Here is a 16,170-nt window from a genome sequence, read left to right as displayed (position 1 = left end):
CAGCGCTCAGAGAAAACACATGCTTTTTTATGTCTACTATTACACAGATTCAAAGCAAGAAACTACCATCATGACTCCTACTTCTGTTTCTGCTTGTGCTCCCTCCCAGTAGCACCTTTATCAAATTTAAGGATTTGAAGAGATGTTTCAACTGCAACAGATTTGTCCTCAGCACTGTAGAAACCCTCAGCATTTTCAACTGGGCATAACTTGGACATCTTGTGCTTGGGCTGGTACACCAGGGTTCCTGCCTCAGAGGTGGTCCACAAACGTAACTGAGCTCCCAAGTACAGTGCATCCCTTCCCACCCCCATCACAGGCTTAAGTCTGCGCCTTGTAATTAGTTTTTAAGCAACAGTCCCCTTCTGTAGCCTTCCTTCCCTCCCATACAAAACCACAGCACAAACACTATCTGGATGAGAGCCTCCTACTGCTCACCCATTACTAGGCAACATTCTTCATTTGCATTCCATAGCTCTGTTGTGGAATTTCTCACTGGAAGGAACGGACATCATGTTGACTTCTGACACGTTTCTGAAACCGTAAAGGGCTGCCTTACCCTCCCCGAATAGCCTGGGTTCCTCCCCACGTAGCATGCAAGGCTATCCTTACATTAATGCTAAATACAATGAAGAGAAATTAATATGTAGGGAAGGAAGAGAAGCCTGCACGAAAGAAGTGGTAACTCCTGCCATTAACCACCATTCACAGGCTACCAGCGACAGCAACCGCCCATCCCCTCTCTTGGGGGCCACTGGGGGTTTGCTAAGCCGTTCTGAGCCGTTCCCTTCCTCATCATTGCATACCACCACTGAACTCTGATTTCAGGGATTCCTGGACAAGAGTAAGGCTGTAATTCTATGCTTATGCAAAGTTTTACTGTCACACATTAGACAAATCTCAAATTACTTGAGAACATGGTGAATTTCAGGAATACCACACCATTCGTTTTCAAATCCTACATGGGAGAAACAGCTTTCTTGGTTTTGTTTTTATAAGAACAATTTGGCATGCCCATCTCAGAACCAGGTTTCCCCTATTTTTACAAGAATCAAGGTTGGATTCATCAATCAATCTGAAGGTCTGAGTTTATTCTTACTTCAACCGAACTACCTTAATTCCCCCAAACCGAACTGAAAATGTGAGTAAGCATCTGAGTGGTGAATCATCAGAAAAAAAGTTGGGGTGGGGTGAGGATATTGTTAACACCAAGTAAACGTCTCAGCTTTGCCTGCCAAGAAATACCTGAACGACTTAGGGCCATTTGTGCCATACACTCTGTAGGCAAGCTTTGTATTTCGGAACAGGGAGAAGGTTTGGAAAATGTAGATGTCTATATAGCATTGCAGTATGTCTTAAAAACTTCGATCTAATCATGCCCCCTAACAAATGCTTTTGCTGTCGAGTAAGGAAAAAAGAAAAAAAAAAGTGCTGTTTAAAATGTTTGATAATCTGACAAGGCCATAAGGCTTAATGGAATCAATGATTACACACAGATGGATGATTAACTCTCGAGGTTTAATGTTAAAAAAAGAGTGCTGGATTGCTACTTAATGGAATTACGCTGCCCATATGGAAAAGAACTATACCCTGACTATACCCAGAATTATGGAACAGGTGGTAGATCTGGGCAGGACTGCTTGGAATGCACAAAAGCATTCTGAACTTGTAAATGCCAGAAAAAAGAAAAAGAGTCTTCCAAACTGTGTTAACTTTTCACGTCTGAGAATTGTAAATAGCAAAAATTAACAAAATGATCCTCTGAGCCCCTTGTTTCAGCAACAGTCCCAGCAGTAATACTGGCCTGCATGCCGCAGACTTGCAACTGTTGAAAATACTCATGTGTCATTAAGGAATGTCGTTGGACTTGCACGACAGTAGGTCTTCGCTTACACTTTTACCCGAATGCTCTGATCTGCTATGTCGAGGCTATACATGCACTAGCTCCACTGCTTCCTGAAGAGCTCCAAAAAAAGCTAACCAGCTCCACAGCTGCAGATCCTGAAAGGACAGTCTTTTGCCGTTTGAGCGCATCACCCTCTTTGGCAGTTTCTTGCTTGGAAAGAAAGGATCCCAAGGCTGCTGCTCTAGGACAGCACACTTGGTTCTACTGTGGCGTCACCTTAAATAATTGCCTCTTTTCCTCCAAAGAATCCTATCTGCTTCCATTCTCACTAACAACTCTGGCCTCTCATTCACCGTCCTCAATGTAACTACAAGTAGGCTATCTCATAGCCTTCCCTTCTGTTGGTGGTCTGAGGGCTCTTAGGCTTGCCAAACACGTTCCTGCAGCAGCTCTGAGGAAACCCACTTTTGACAATACATCACACACTCCAAAACTGTTGGTGGGATGCAGCCACAAGCAACATTAAAACAATCCTTTATATGTGCCACACTTGCAATCACCGTCCTTGAAAAGACAACTGTATGCCAGCCTCCACAACAAGGGATGTACATACCGTCACCATTCCTTCCTGTTTTGCTGGCAAGCACCACTCACTTCTTTGGTCTTCTCTTGTTTCCCCTGTACTAACGAGTTCGCTGGGATGGCTTATCTACAGACTTTACGCAGTCTCTCTGGTAGTTCTTCTGTAACCAAGGTGGAGAAGTGGCACTTTGAAGACCTTTGTTCCATCCCTGGCTTTGCCACAGACCCACGGTAAACTCTTTTCTCTGTACCTTGGATGAAAAGCATTTTGTACAAGCAAAGTAGTATTGCTCACAGCTTCTGTCCACAAGACTCAGATGGCAATCCAGCTAGAAATCAGATCTGGGTGTGTAGCAGAATAGCTGCTGTAGCCTTTAGAACAGAGGCAGGACTTGGGATTACGAGAAGACAAGGATAACATATTGCAAGGCCCATTTCAACAGCAAATTTGGTACCTAGACATCCATAGCCTTGCTTAATTGAATGAGCATCGCTGGTACATTTACATAATAAACACACAATTAAAATGGCATAGCTAACCAGAAGGATCTACTTATTCTACACTAAGAATAGCTTGCTTGTTTAGTTCAAACTATTTCCAAAATGACATCAACTAGATCAAAAAGAAAATATTTTTAAGTGAAAATACAGCATTCCACAAAATAATGTTCCTAGAGAGGAGGAACTTCAAGTTCACACCTCATACTGGTAGAACAGCTCCATATGGAAATACCCAAAGTCACACTTAGGCTTTGCAAGCCCAGCTAGTAGAAAATTAGGTTCTGCAGATTTCTAAATTAGGCTTCAGACCGAAACTCATTTAAAATTTGGGACTGTCTTAAGCAGGGGGTTATCTTAACACAGAGCTACGGTGCGATACAGGACCCTACTACCGCTCTTCCCTTCCCTAGTCCATCACCAGGAGCTCTGTTTTCAGTCACCACGCAGCTCCAGCAGAGCCCCAGCCAAACACTGAACTTGGCCTGAGTCTTGGTGCCCATGACAGTGGGTTTTCAAGCCTTGTATGCAAGCGGTATGGGGCCAGTTTCAGAGAGAATGAGCTATTGTTCATTCTTCCCAGTGTAAACACTTAAAGGACCAGTTGTCACAAATGACCGCTCAGAACATACTGAGGGTTTTTGTTTTCCATATAATTTATTCACATTCTTCCGTAACCAAGGAAACAGAAGCAATTTTTCTCTCTCATCCAACATCTCTCTTAAGGGTTGGGGTTTTTTTAATCTGTGGGGTCTAAGAGTTGTTGAAAACTGAATGCCAAATTACATCCAAATAAGGTCAGCGTTTCAGACAGAATCAGGACCAAAGTCTCATTTCTTTTGTTACCTCTATCCCTAAGGCTCCCAGCACCTCTGACTGCCCTCTTCTATCTTACCCATCTTGACTATTTGAAGTACAAGCTTTTCCAGCAAGTACCGTCTTTCATTATCTCCTGGTCACAAGCGTAACAGAGCATCTGTCTCAAATGGCAAGACACACTGTTGGTGTCACTCAGGGTAACCCAAACACGGAATTGCTCATGCACTACCGTTAAGTAGATAACTGGTAGCCATTGACTTGGTTACCGTCCTCCTAGCAGTGACAACTGCATCAAGTCTTTAAGAGCAGCTCTCTCCCTTTAAATGCATTTCTGTAAGGCAATAACAAGGGGCTTTCAGCAAATCCAGAGGGAACAGCAAAGGAGTCCTGCTACCTTGTCTCAGCCTGGCTCTTCTCCTCATGCCAAGCAATTTAACTCCACTGACCTACACCACCAGCTGTGCCAGTTCTTCACAGTGCCCTTCTCTTTTCTCACATTCTCCAAGTCCTGGGTGGGGCTGATCTTCCCCTCATTCCCTCCCTTATCCTGTTCTCTGGGACCTCTGGTAACTTGACATGACACTTGATACACCATCACCGCTTCTGCTGTTGTGGAACAACTTGTTTGTAGTTCCCATCATGCCCCGAACTTCCTAGGTCTACCTCAGACAGCATGCTACCTCTCTTCCTGAATAACATACCACATTATTATGTCATCACATGCATTTCCCTTCCTTGAATGCCTCTCCCTGTATTCTAATCACAAAGCTATTTGAAGTCTGCAACATCTAACTCTCCTGTTGGTATTTCACACACGAGCTGACGGACTCGAGAGGCCCTGTGGGCAGGACGCCCTACAGAGACACACAGGCAAAACCTCTCGGCCCAGAAGAACACGGCAGAGACATGACAAAGGGGAGGGAGGGCTCTGTTACACAAGGAGGAGGGAAAAAAGACCAGAGAAAACTGAGCACCTTTCCTAGCAGCCCACAGGGAGTAAGTCCGGGAGGTCAAGCAACCTTTCTGAAAAGGCACAGCATCCTCTCGTTCCTAAGGCAAATGGGATGGGCTTTTCGCCATAAGGCCGTTCAACAGGGCCGAGTCTTTTGCTGGGCAGCCTGTTTCTGTAACTGACGGGGCAGCCGGGAACACCCAGTACTTGCTCCCATTCACTAGCCCAGCCTCACACTGGAGCAAAATGAGATAATTGCACATTGCGCTCCTCCAAGTGCTAAGCAGCCTCACGTTACCGTGACCTGAAGCAAAGTGTGCTGCGTAGAAGCCCCAAGAGAGACTGTGATTGTCAGAAATGTCTCCTTCTGAAAGTCTTTGCTGATGAATTAAGAAGTGCTAAATACCCATATCTCTATGGCCCGCCAGTTCTACTTACTGCAACACAGAGCAGGAAATCACCACAGCTCCGGTTAGCCTTCCTAACCTCTCCACCTTTGTTCCTGGGAGTGAATCTTTTTCCAAGCCAAAGAATCCAACAGAGGCAGCCCCAGTGACAGACAGCAAGTCTTTGCTTTCTAAGCTCCACTATTAGGTAATTCTCTAATATTAAGTAAATCTCTAATATTAAACCTAACGATCTCTACTGCAACACAACCCTCAGCAGTCATTGCCCAGTCTGATGGCTTCTACTGACTGAAACATCAGCTGTACTATTTATCAGCCTTGCTTACTCTACCACCATGAGAAACAGAACAGAAAAGCAACATGGCTTCAAAGATAGGCCAGGGGAGAGGCAAAAAGTCATAAGCAGAATTTAAACCTAAAATACCAGGAGCTTTAAATGTGCAAAATACAGACCATTTGAGGCAGTAACTCATTTGGTTCTTCCTATTCAGCAATTCTGACGGCAGTAACTGGCAGTAGAATTACTGCACAATGTCATCCTTATGGAACATAGGGTACTCTCAAATTAAATTGGTAATACTTCTGTGATGCCATTAAGATGACTTATTTGTTTCTGATTAATTAGGTTTCAGCTTCCTTCTTTTTGGCATTACGTTTTCCTCCTGTTAAGTCTATCTGGACAGTCTAGGCCTGTGTTGGCACAAATCAGTCACTGTAATTCTGGATCAGAAATCTGTGGCTTTGATGAACCTGGCTTCTGGTTCCTGTCAATCTCTGTTGCAGAGTATCAAGAGACACACAGACTCACACGCACACATACAATGTCAAATCTCTGCAAAGGAGGGGAGAAAAAAAAAAAAAAGACCAAAAAAAGGCAGCCGTGACAAGGTTGGCTTTTTTGGAACCACAGATAGGTGCCAACTAAAGGTCCTAGCAGCTTGTCTGCCAAGGCTTAAAAAGCTACGACAAACATTTGTCTCCTTGCTCATTTGAAGGCCTCATCATTGCTGGAGCGCTGGATCGCTGCAGAGAAAGGGGGGGGGGGCCGGGGGGGAGGACAGAGCTCCACCAGCATAAGCTGTTGCTATACCACTGAAGCCAGCAGAGGTACAGCAGTCAAGGATCTGGCCATCAGTATTTCTAGCAGACTAACTCAGCCGAGCAAGTCTGACGCTGCTTTTACTCTGCAAGAAGAAACCACGAATTAGGAATTAAAACTAACGGAGTTGTAGCAATTTAAGGGAGAGGAGAAGCTGAGGTATTGCACATCATTGCATGTGAAATTATGTAACGCTTGGAAGTTGTGCTTCTTTTTTGGCAAACAATATATGGGGTCTCCAACGCGCAGATGGAAGAGCAGCTTATATTTAATAAAATAAAATTTGACATTCATGGCACGTTATCATATACAGTCATACATTATGTATGATATAGACTCAGTATAGTTTACACACAGTCTAAACGTTTATCCTACAGATGGACAGGGAATTAGAGGGATAATAGCCCACATTATAAAAACATTCCAAATGTGCACTTTCCCAAACACAAGTTAGTGGATTATCAGTCACAAGTAGAGGACGAACTGTAACAGTTTTGCTATTTCCATTTTTGTGCACTCCCACCAGCCTTTAGAAATGGTCCCAGCAAATCAAGGTACTTCTAGACAAGATGTAAGTCACAAACTTTTTAAGTTTCGTGAGGACAAGAGGGATCTACTTGCACGTAGTATTTTTCCACAAACCCTCTTGCTTTTTATTCATCTTGGTAGAGAAACAGAAGAGGCTAGTCACTGACTGCTGTTCACTGCAGGTTTCATAAGCGAGCATACACAGCAACTAAGACCCAACTGCAGATCGTTCAAGCTACTGCCAGCACCCCAAATACCGCTGCCCGCTTCAACCTCATGCATATTTTCAACGAGTTCCTCCTGAAGGGTTTGAAGAAGAAATACTTGAAATGTCTGTCAGTCAACGGCCAAGAAAGTTCAGCAATACCACATGCTGCCCAAATACAAAGCTAAGTTATTTATTTCCTGTAACAGTATTTAAAAAAGACCCAAAGTGGTTTTAGGCCGAAGTTCTACTGTTAAAGGTTCCTTAATTTAGGAGAGGCAGAAACATGTATCTTAATGCACAGAAGCAGAACTCACTAGGCTCTCTGGGTCTTTAAGCCACACATGCTAAAAAAGAAATATATATATATACACACACACACACACACCCCCGAATTATTTTAATTAAGCTGCCTATCTTTAACTTTTATTTACAGATACTGATTTCTATCTCTAGATATGCATTTTTTAACAATGGACATTCTACTCTAAAATGACACCTACTGAACAGAACTTTCTAGAAGTGTCATGTGAAGTAAAGCTTTCCATCCAAGTCCCTAAAACTTTCTGTGTTTTTAAGTAGAGAACACTGTCACATTTTTAAATGCCTAAACAACCTTAAACTCAATTTTGTCATCTTTCACCCCACCCACAAAGTCCTTCAAAACCCATTTATAACTCTGAGTCTCCCTGAAATCATCCTCATCATAAATTTACTCACTTTTAATAAGTGGCTTTTAGCCTTATGTAGTTTCACTGAGAAATTACACATTTCTGGGTATGTCCAACAGAAGTTTGACACTGAAATTGTCAACATTTTCTTTGGCTTGTGGGATTATATTGTATCATTTTCCAAAAAGGAAATCTTGTCATCACAGGAAGAAAGCTTCCATCACTTCAGGGCAAGTTGTTTTTTCCCAATCCAGCTCTTTAAGAAGAAAAAAAGAACAGCGATAAAAAGCTGCTTTCAGTGGAGGAAATGGCCATTTTCTGTTTCTGGACTGTCTGTATTGTTTCAAGGTGCTTTGCTCAATTCATGAAGAGCAGCTCATTCGCTATTCTGAAATAAGATTGACTGACTGGGCCAAGAAGTCACACAGCATAATTTACTGAGTCCTTCCTGATGTTGGCACTCCTCCATTTACGTGTTTGTTCACATAAATTTTTCACTGTAGCTGTACATGATCTAGGTAGTGTCTGCTTATTGCAAGCACATACTTAAAGCCTACTTAAAGTTTCAGTAAAACCCGCAACAGATCTTTGCAGAGAGATTGATCGATGTCCCTCCATTTACATCAACGTTTTCGAGGTAAAGCACAACCACCATGTTTAACACGGGACAGTAATTCTAGATTGAAAACCAGTTTTCAATGGGAAACGAGAAGTCCTAAAGAGAAACTAGTCCACTGAGGTAGACTACAGAATCCATGTTCACCAAAGTTCAGGCAGAATCAGTATCTCTTCTCACCTTAAGGTATGCTATCTGATCAGAGGAACACTGTGACATTTCCTATCTCTGCTTAAGATGATTTTGTTTTGCATAATAATACACCATTTCCAGAAGAACCGCATGGTTACATAATGACTTTGAGAGTAACAGGCCTATTTTGGGGGGTTTACCAAAGACAGTTCAGTGGCTAAAAAGTTACTGAGAAGCTTTCAAATAGTTTTCAGGTAGAAAAGCTATTGGCACCATAGCAACATGCTGCAAAGGAATTTCTGAGGGAAAATCCTTTTGCTCCCCCAATTTCTGCTCAGTAATTGTGAGTTAGCAGAGGACCAACCCATGCAAACCTAGTCTGAAACCAAGCCCTAACTGCCAAGCACCTGACTCGGCAGCAGGCGACAAAATTAACAGCACTCTTAATTAAGAGACCAGCACCAGAAGGAAGCTTGACATCATCTGCTCTGTTTCCTCATGAAATACCAATCCTTTAGGCCTGAATGGAGCTTGTGCAACAGCACTCAGTAGTTTTGTCTAGTGATTAGAACTTGTCTGGCTAAAATAAAAGGTTAACACTGGACGTCATCCGTGCAGAGGACAGACAGTTCATAACCCAGCTCTTACATTAAACACAGCCTACACTCACAGCACCAACTGCATGGTACCAGGGCTTTCTGTCAGTCTCACTTTTTCCACTGCCTCAACTTCTTCAGCTCTTCCAGTAGTCCTCTGGCAAGGCATTCGACTAAGTCAAGCATCATGCAATTAAATACATCTTCCTCACGGATTCAAACCCGCTGCCTGATCTCTTCCTTAAATGCAGCTTATGACTTGGGTTTCCCCTCTTTTCCCTTGCGCTGAACTTCCTCCTGTGCTGTGCACAACAGCCCTTTAGAACTTACTCCCGCACCCCCAAAGATACTTACAAACTGAAACCATGCATGTCGCTTTAGTCCCTCTTCCGTAGAATAAAACTGACAGATTTGAGTTCCAAGTGTCTCCATCTCCAGCCTCTGCATCAGTTCTCTAGCTCTTCCCTGAGTTTTCTGCAGTTGGGGATAAAGGGGTTCTCACACCCAATGCCTTACTTAAGGTTCACTTTGCGTGCTAGGGAAGCATGTCGAGGGATGCGAGTGCTGACTCCGCTGGTCTGAGAGTAGCAATGTCACAGTACCCTGTGTTTCTTATGTCAATAGTGTCCCTAAATCCCAGACTCAAGACTGCTAAAACCAACTCAGTAATAAGAGACAAAGTTCCAGTATATTACAAGTCTTTAGCAGTACTATTCAAGGTAATAGCTCTCTCCATGATCATTTGTCATGCAATTTTAGACTGAAAGCTCAAAATTAATTACAAACACGAAACAAATCATGCTGTTAAAACATATAAACAAATTATGCTCTCAAAATAGGTAACTTACAGCCTGGAAAACTAATTGATAAACCTAAAGTGCTCACAAATAATTGCAAAAATGACAGGTCAAGTGATCAGTGAGTGACCAACATATAAAACTAACCAGCACAAGACATAAAACTTATAAACTGGGACTGCCACTCACTTTATCACAAACCATATGGGCTTTTTTTTTTTTTTTTCAGTTTCAGCACCGATGTTCCTGGAAGGCATTTCTAAACCAGGCCCTTCTATCTGTTAAAAAGCATTCTCAACCTTCAGCTCGATCCACTGACTAACACAGGATTGACATTTTTCTTCAGTAATCACTTAAAAAAACCCAAACAAATGGACCCCCAAGGCTGTAACAACATCCTGCTTCATTCCAATCCCAAATTCTGTGTGTTCAGGATTTTGTCATCGAGCTTCTGTATGACTAGCTATCTTGACAGCTTAAAGGACCTAGCCTCCTGCACCTTCCTGCCTAGGCTGCCCACAACTACATCAAATCAGCAATCACATACGGTCCAAAGCTCCCGCTATCTATCACATGCTTGCTGGCTGCAATATCATCTGTTTCCCTGTGGACATGCAGAGCTCTCATATCTTTCACACTAATTTCAGGTGACACCTACTTGTCCTACTATCCTGTTCGCAAGAGTCCACGATGAGCTGACTGCCAGCCCAGCTCCCAGCTACTCCGGCTGAGGGACACCAGCATTCTGCAGCTGATTGTTACTGATCCTCCTCTAGACTCTCCAGCTGCCTCCCCAGGGCTCTGCTGGTAGAAAGGGTTAGTAAGAGCACTTCCTCATCTGCTTCGGGCTAAGTCAACAACAAGCCCAGTGATGCTGGTGCACCCTTCCTTGGCTGATCAACAGAAAGTGCCCAAGAGCAGATATACCTTCAGACACAAGATTATCACAGCCTAAATGCAGAAGAGAACACCTCTTCCCTTGACCTGGTACCTCCTTGTTGCGATACCTCCAAACTGACTTTGCTTGAATTGACCCCTGAATTTCCCAACTTCTTTATTAGGATGCACATTCAAAGTCATCCCCCCCACTCCTGAGGAGCAGTGGTGTTTGCCCCTGATTTCAGTGCCATTTTCAAAGCCTGTTACTCAAGAATGTAACAATATCTAATACCTACTGTTGTCTGTTGTCTACCATTGGGCCCAATATCATCTAACAGATACCGTACAAGAAAAATGCTCACTTATTCAAGCAAGCACAGCATAGCAACCTCCTTTAACAACACCAAATAAGCTCTTATATACTGTTAGCCCTGTCAAGGTGACAACTGTCCTGCATTCAATGTCGGCTGATACCGAGAACCTTGCATAGCACAGCTTATTGTGCATGATGTTAACTCCACAGTACTTAATAAAACCCACAGAGAAATAATGCAATTGAAACCAGACAGAGTAAGACATTAATACTGTGCATTTTAATCAAAGTGAGAGATATAATTATTATCTGTACGTAACTAGAAAAGCTGAAAGGTTCTAGTGGGAAAAAATAAAACCATCTGTTTACTCTAAATCATTAAATGAGTGCTTTAGGACAATGTCATCCCCCTAAAGCCTGTAACAATTTCGGCCTTAAGCAGAGATGCAAATTGATTAAATCCAAGCATATTTTGCCACAAATGGCTGAATCAAAATATCATTGAACAAACAGTAACTTCTGCCACGCATCTTGAAGGCAAACGGAAGATGTTTTCCAATTCCTGACTTTGCAGACAGGAACATGATCCGTGGCCTTCTTCTAATACAGGTTTTAAAAAGCCACTGTATTCTTTACTGTAGGAATCCCAAACGCCAGCTCACATACCTACGTGCCAGTCTGGGAAAATGAGGCTGAACATCCCCTGTCTGCACCGCCACGGCACTAAGGAAGCCTAGCTCTGCGTGCCTTGCAGCTCTGCTCAGCATTCTTTTTGCAGTTGTTAGCAAGCCCCTGGGGGTTTGCACAATTCACCAGGTACTCTAACAGGGCTTTTGAAACAGTGCCTTCCCTTGCCTTCAAGGCCACATTTTAGCAGCCTGGCATCACCAGCAGTGACCTCAACTGCTTTGCCTCTTCCTCCTCCCTTGCAACGTTTTTCCCAGCAGTATACGCTTAAGCCCTAGGTCCGCAAGGCAGTTCAGTTCGTGACACAACTGGAGTAGCCTAACAGGACCTGCCTGAACTTACTTATAAGAAGCTAGGAGGAGAACTGTGCTTGGTTAGGAATTGCTTTCCTCAGGGCTTCAGATATTGACTCCAGGCAGCCCAGCTTTGAGTACCCTTCTGTAGATCAACCTTGCTTTTCCAATTTGTAAGAGCATACATTTTTTTACGTATACCTTGAGGAAAAGAAGATGCTGCCTGCCTCCCCAAAACACACATGAATCTAAGCGCACCAGTTGCTTCAACACCCTCTGTAATGAAGACTCTGAAACAATGCCCTACTCCTGTGGGTGACAGGGTAAAACAACCTCTAGGTTCACAGGTAGCTGTTGGGCTATGTATCTCCCATGTGAAACAACGTTCTCTCCCGTTGTGTTTTGTATGGGTTTAGAGATGGCCCGCGCTCGGATAGGCAACACACCTTTGCAACATACAGGTGCTGAGGCTCAGCATGTAGGTTTATCATATGTGCCCACACTGACAGATACCAAGGATGTGTTGACAAGCACCCTAACATTACCATCTTACCAACAGTAATATCTGGGCACCTGCATCCTCTCATTTAAACCTAGGCTTGGTTCACTCTACATGAGAGGTACTTCATCCTGGATTAGCACTTCTGTTGAACTTGAAAGAGGAACCTCACTTCTTCCTTCAGCAAAAATCTGCTGCAATACAGCACAGACATGAGCAGCTTCAAAAAGATATTTCAAGTTTCATTGCTAAACAGAAGCGGTGTGGGTTTCCAGTTTAGGAGGTATGCGTGAACACAGTAATCAAGACACAGCCTTGAAATTACAGTACAGGACTTAAGTTTCATTTCCAATCTGCCCTTCGTTATCAAATTCCACTACATGTCATTTCCTCACCTGCAGAAAAAAGGGTAAGACTTAGGTCCTTACCTGTTTTGCCCATCTTGTCCAGATAAACAATTATATGTTTTAGCTGTGATGTGGTTTTTTTTTTTTGTGGTGGCTTTTTTTTGTTTGGTGTTGGTTCTTTTTTTGTGGGGTTTTTGGGTTTGTTTTTTTTTTGGCGGGGGGGGGGCGGGCGCGGCGCAGCAGATGTTTGATATATATATAGAGTTTCAGCAAAGAAAAGCCCTAACTGATGTTTTGCCTTCATAGGTTAGTAGGTGTGTAAACAGAGATCCCCATACTGAAAAGCTTTTAAACTTTAGAAGCATGATCCAAAGAGCTGGAAAGGAATCTGAGCAAAGCCACAGTCACTTGACTCACCTCAGACAGCAGGCTGGCTAGGATGCAGTGCAGATCCCGCTGCATTAGGCCGGGTACTGTAACATCCCACAACTGCCTTTTTGAGAAACTTCTGGGATTCTTGGTGTCTGTCTAAAATGAGTAACAATAAAAAAGTTAACACAGGTTTTTAAATTCCAAAGCATTCCCTCCTACGATTCCTCACAAGCCATGCTCCAAACCTACGAAGTCGCACCATAGTTAGGTTCGTATATTTCAATCACCAACCACATTTGTCATGCTTCATGCTTTCACCCAGCAGGCAGCTGAACACCCCACAGCCACTCCCTCGCTCCCCCCACAGTGGGATGGGGGAGAGAATCGGGGGGGGGGGGGGAGGAAGGAGAATTCATGGGTTGAGATAAAGACAGTTTAAGAGGACAGAAAAAAAAGGAAAATAACAACAGTAATACATAAGGAACATAAAGTAAGTAACACCCAGTGCAATAGTTCACCACCCACCGACCAATGCACAGTGAGTCCCCAAGCAGCAATCGCTGCCCCTGGCCAACTCCCTCCCCACCCCCTCATTTATATACTGGGCATGACATCATCTGGTGCGGAACATTCTTTTGGCCAGTTTGGGTCAGCTAGGACAGGCTGTGCCCCCTCCCGGCTGCTCGCTGGCAGGGCATGAGAAGCTGAGAAGTCCTTGACTTAGTGTCAGCACTACTTAGCAACAACTAAATCATGATTCTGTTTATCAACATAATTCTCATCCTAACCAGCTCACCTCCAACCACCCCGTATAACCCTAGTGACGTACGCCAGCAACCCTACGGATGCAGGTAGTGTTACACTGCACCAGTGAACAACCCTTGAAGGAAGCTGGAAAGGCAGAGCAGGGAATCCAAAACATAGCTGGAAGCAGAAAGGCACTTCGACTGGCCCACGATAGGCTCCCTCAGATAAAATAGGGGAATACCACCAATTCCAACATTATTATACCATTTCATAGTAGCGAAGGATCATAAATAATATCTATCACAGCCTGGTGGCTGAACTACTGGAAAGCAGCTCTGCTGAGAAGGACCTGGGAGTGCTGGTGGACAACAAGCTGACCATGAGCCAGCACCGTGCCCTTGTGGCCAAGGCGGCCAATGGTATCCTGGGGTGCATGGAAAGGAGCGTGGCCAGCAGATCAAGGGAGGTTATCCTCCCCCTCTGCTCTGCCCTAGTGAGACCACATTTGGAGTGCTGTGTCCAGTTTGGGGCCCCCCTGTTTAAGAAGGATGTGGGACTCCTTCAGCAAGTCCAGCGTAGAGCCACAAAGATGATCAGGGGACTGGAGCGTCTCCCATATGAGGACAGGCTGAGAGGCGTGCGTTTGTTTAGCCTGGAAAAGAGAAGACCGAAGGGGGATTTCATAAATACCTATAAATACTTAAAGGGTGGGTGTCAGGATGATGGGACTAGGCTCTTTTCGTTAGTGCCCAACGCCAGGCCAAGGGTCAACGGGCACAAGCTGGAACACGGGAAGCTCCCCCTGAACATGAGGACAAACCCCTTCCCTGTGCGGGTGCCAGAGCAGGGGCACAGGCTGCCCAGAGGGGCTGTGGGGTCCCTTCCCTGGAGACATTCACCCCCCGCCTGGACGCGGCCCTGTGCCCCTGCTCTGGGGGTGCCTGCTCCAGCAGGGGTGGGACGGGGTGAGCTCCAGAGGGCCCTTCCAACCCCTGTGATATCAGATTCAGATGTCTTTTTATACCTGAAGGCTCTGCCATGACCCAAATGACCTCAAGAAAATACAGTGTCTGATTCAGATGCAGTCTAAACCCTCACGCGTGACGACTCCTCAAGGCCGGAGAGGATCAGACCCCTGATACAACAGCCCTTAAGCACAGTCCTTTGAACTGCTTTTCCCTGGCTGCTGGAAGACACAAATCTGGTGGTGAAGCACAAGGTTGTGCAGCAGGGCTTCTTTTTCCCTCCCCTTTCTGAACAGTAAGGCTCCTGACTTAGACGAGGTCAGACCTTACTCCTTAGTCTTTTCCCACCTCATCCACCTGACAACCTCCTCCACAACAGACATCTTATCAGACATGACTGATTGCTGTAATCTGTACTCCGGGCAGCCATTAAGCAAATTACCTGAATCATTGCAAGGATTAGTCTCATTAACACATGATTAGCATCAAATTAAAATAATGAGTGTTTAACTTCTGATGTCTTCCAGTTGTTTGAACAGCTTGATCAGCCACACCAGGCTGGCAGGGAGGTGGTGGGTGTCAAAGAGTCAGGGCAAAAAAAAAAAAAAAAAAGGTAGGCTGTACCACACAAACCAGACTGCAGCTGACTTGCAGAAGTAAGCACAGTCACTCTCAGAGAGAGCTCCGTGCAAAGTTCACCACCACCAAAGAGCAGAGGCAACTGGCCAAGCCCAGACCTACGCTCTGCTTCACACGTAACGCTGCCTCCGCTCTTCGGGAGCAAGGTTCCACACGCTTACAGCAGCATCACCTGCCTCTTCACCCATAGCTGTAACTTTCTCGAGGCAGTTACAGCGACAGCTAGACATATTAAACAGCAGGGGAACCAAGGCCTAGGATTTCAACGCAGACACTAAAAATGACAGCCTGAGGTGAGCTGATACCTTCACTCTCAGTTGCCTCCTAGCTGCTAACATGCGCTGTCTTTTCAACGTAAAGCCAAAGCAGGCCCAAAGTTCAGCCAATCTTGTAGCTGGAGGAGTCCTCATGCTTCCTGGCAGGTACAGACTTTCTCCTAGGCATGCTCCAAGCTCCCTATCGGCCTCAGCAGCAGCAGTTTGCCATGCTGGGCCCTTCAGCAGGAGCAGCAAAGACATGCCGCTCTAGGCGCACACAGCGGATCAGCCTCAGGCTCTAACCCAGGTTCAGTTTAACTCCAGGTGCCACCTGCTGCTGCTCTGTGCGCCACCACTCAGGGGCAAGGCGCTTCTCCAAAGCTCTGATCACCTCCTCCAGGGTCCAGCGCATGCTTTGACATCA

At 44.8% G+C, this 16,170-nt stretch overlaps 1 long non-coding RNA gene across 1 annotated transcript in view; it reads right to left on the bottom strand.

Moving 5' to 3' along the window:
* Positions 1-16,170, bottom strand: part of LOC135313214 (uncharacterized) — a 323,303-nt gene that overhangs the window by 171,721 nt on the left and 135,412 nt on the right. The window contains exon 6 of the long non-coding RNA XR_010372855.1: positions 13,184-13,294. This is a non-coding gene — a long non-coding RNA (uncharacterized LOC135313214). The remainder of the gene's footprint in view (positions 1-13,183; positions 13,295-16,170) is intronic.

This window comes from Phalacrocorax carbo, chromosome 4 (assembly GCF_963921805.1).
Source record: "Phalacrocorax carbo chromosome 4, bPhaCar2.1, whole genome shotgun sequence".
In the NCBI taxonomy this organism is placed as follows: Eukaryota; Metazoa; Chordata; class Aves; order Suliformes; family Phalacrocoracidae; genus Phalacrocorax; species Phalacrocorax carbo.
Note: the sequence above shows the minus strand (reverse complement) of the source record. Positions and strands in the feature narration are given on the sequence as shown.